The sequence below is a fragment of the Atractosteus spatula genome, chromosome 6, assembly GCF_055471065.1.
Source record: "Atractosteus spatula isolate fAtrSpa1 chromosome 6, fAtrSpa1.hap1, whole genome shotgun sequence".
In the NCBI taxonomy this organism is placed as follows: domain Eukaryota; kingdom Metazoa; phylum Chordata; class Actinopteri; order Semionotiformes; family Lepisosteidae; genus Atractosteus; species Atractosteus spatula.
The window spans coordinates 37,606,728-37,610,162 of record NC_142711.1 but is presented as its reverse complement, the minus strand read 5'-3'; positions in this window follow the sequence as shown (position 1 = coordinate 37,610,162).

Here is a 3,435-nt window from a genome sequence, read left to right as displayed (position 1 = left end):
GGCAACTCGAAATTTCGCGAGACTTCGCGGGTCTACTTTCACGCTGGACGCGTTCTAGATGACATCTCGCGGGAGTCTTCCCTGCGCCTGCGCGATATGTGAACACTACTGGACGCGATGGATAGTTCTGGATGCTCAGTGTTAGATACCACTCCTCTGTAAGCTACTTCCACAGATATGATTGATTTTGAACTGATAACAAAGAGAACATATTATCTTAGCCAAATGTCCATGAGAATACCATCGAAATTTTAAAAAGAGAACAAAACAGTTCATACCGACGTTAAGACTATTGGACTGAATTGAATTTGAAGCGGGGACACAAATCTTCAACAAGCCCCGAGCACAGCGGAACGTGACCCCGTATTATTTTGAAAGACGTTGAATTATTTACATTTGGTTTTGGTCCTATAACCTATAACCACTGAGGTATACAAGATACATAACTAGAACACCCCCCACAACTTCACTAGGCTCAGTACAGTAGCGTGAAGCAAGCGACATTAAGCGACGCTGGCTTGGCAGCACCTTTCAAAATAAAAGTCACCTAAAACCTACCTCAGAAAAAATAATCCTGGACCAGGTAAAATCACATTTAAAGCACAGCAACACATTTGTACATCCTCAAAACCAGGTGGAATGTGATAAATAGACCTACAGTTAATAGGAAATTGCCGTTCTTCATTACTTTTTTTGCTTTCTTGCAATCTTACTAGTGTTTTTATATCACTTCCTTCTTCCAAATTGACACAGCTGTGCACTGCTAGACAGGAAAAAGTCTAATTCCTGACCCCAAAAAAATTGTGTCTCTCCAAAAATAGTTCAAATGTATTCTACAGACCCACAGGTAATAGAAAATCACCATGGTTTTCTCAAATAAGTGTCTCTGTCAAAACTGCTGGGGTTTATAGAGCACCTCCCATTCCCATACTGGGACGATGGGCAGGGAGCGGTCTCACCCCCCTCTTGACCAAACAAACATTTGTGCCTCTCCAAAAATACCTCAAATCTACTCTACAGACCCACAGCTACTAGTACATAACTATGGTTTTGTCATTTAAGTGTCTTTGCTAAAGTTGCTGAGGTTTATAAGACCACTTGCTGATCCCAGACTGGGACCGTGCAGTGATGGTGCAGGTAGTGGTCTAACTCCCCTCCCGACCAAACAAACATTTTTGCCCACTCAAAAATACCTTAGATCTATTCTTCAGACCCACAGCTAATAAAAAAGCACCTTGTTTTTGTCAGATAAGTGTCTTTGCTAAAGTTGCTGGGGTTTATAGAGCACCTCCCATTCCCAGACTGAGACCGTGCAGTGATGGTGCAGGGAGTGGTCTCACTCCCCTCCTAACCAAATCAAAATATGTGCCTCTCCAAAAATACCTCAGATCTATTCTACAGACCCTCAGCTAATAGTATATCACCATGGTTTTGTTAGATAAGTGTCTTTCCTAAAGCTGCTGGGGTTTATAAGACCACTTGCCGTTCCCAGACTGGGACCGTGCAGTGATGGTGCAGGTAGTGGTCTAACTCCCCTCCCGACCAAACAAACATTTTTGCCCACTCAAAAATACCTCAGATCTATTCTTCAGACCCACAGCTAATAGAAAATCACCTTGTTTTTGTCACATAAGTGTCTCTGTCAAAACTGCTAGGGTTTATAAAGCACCTCCTATTCCCAGACTGGGACCGTGGAGTGATGAACCTCAGGGAGTCTACGGCTTGGGAGTCCAATTTTGGCTCATAGGTGTTTCGCAAGAAATTCTCTAATATTAGATTCTGTGTCAATTTGACCTGGTTCGGCATCATGGGTATTTTTGGAAATCTGAACAGCTTTAGATCCCAGAAGGGTCTTGTGTATTGTTACAGGTAACGCTGTCTGTTTCTTTGTCAATGATTGCAAGCTATTCAAAGACTTTTTCAGTGCCTCTTTACTATGCAGTAGAGTTGATATGTAACTGTTCAGTGGCTCCAGGTTTTTTTGTGTTTCATTAATAATTGGCATTCTCAACTTTGAGTACATGGTTTGACCAACATATGTCACTGTCTGATGCCTCCTTTATTTCTAGAAAACAAACACAATCTATGCTATGTGTTGGCTGTGTTGTGATGTTTTGATCATTTGCTTTAATTCTAAATTTCTGTCCAATGCACGAAAGTACCGCCCAATAATGTCCACCTCTGCTTATAGACTTTCCTTCATGGCATATTGTTTATTTAATAGTACATCGCACTTTACCAACAGCTTCCAATGTCAACTGCAGTTTGCAGTGCAATGTGCTCTGGGAATCTGAATCACAATAGTTTGTGGACAAGAGCCAAATCGTTGCTTCCAGACCACTGTTTGCTTACATTTGAGCAATTCTGTGTGACTATGTTTTCTAGTAAAGACTTATGTATGAGGGTAGACAAACCCATGAAAAAATCAGCTATCTGTGCAACCAATAAATTACTGACTTCATGTATTTCAGTATTTATGAAACTACAGTTCTAGCAAAAGTCTACAAGGAAAGTAATAAAGGTACTGTTTACTTGGCCACAAACGACCCAGGACATAAGGGGAATTATTAAATCGGCTGGGTCAATTTCTCTCTTGAAATCTATTGAAGATATCTCTTCGCATATCTCGTCTAACACTGGCTTTGAAAAGTAGCTGCTAGGATTGTTGATGGCAGGTTTGACCAAATTCAGTAAGCAGCCAGGCATAATCTTAAAACCTTTAGAATAGAATTCCATATTTATTTAGGTCTGTATTGCATTCATATTAGCAACACACTACATGAGAAAATTAAACCAGCACTTGTTTAGGGCATTTTTTTACCTGTTTTTGAGAATTTAATGATCGGTGGCTTGTTGTGATCATTTGGACGACCATCAATTTTGCATTTATTATTTAGACTAAAAATGTTTGATTGATGGCACAGTCATATATGGTGGGACAGGGCTGAATGAAATTTGAATAAATCCTTTCACTTATTTGCTAGTTTTATCTCCACTTTCAGGTGTCTGTTTCAAAAATTGAACTGCAGCTGGTTTGTCACTATCAAGTAGCTTATTGGCTCAATGTTCAGATTTAATTTTTCTCAGACTGGATGTGCTGCACCCAACTCCAGACGTTATTTGCGCCTTTCCTAGCAACTTTCCTAGCAACACCACGGTACCCATGTATTTTCAGATACAGTGGTTCAGAGAACATCTTCTAATACAGTTGTTAAACCTGCGTGACTTAAACATTATGACACAATATTGGTTTGTCTCATTGATTTTTGCTGCAAACACATGTTCTCATAACAGCTACCATCTAGATTAATACCATCGGCATCACTTCTGCAGGCATCCATACTGTGCATTTTGCTTTCAGGAGTAATAACATGATGAACAATTTCCTTGGGTGACGGATACACTACATGCAATACTATTTTCCACTTCTGTGTC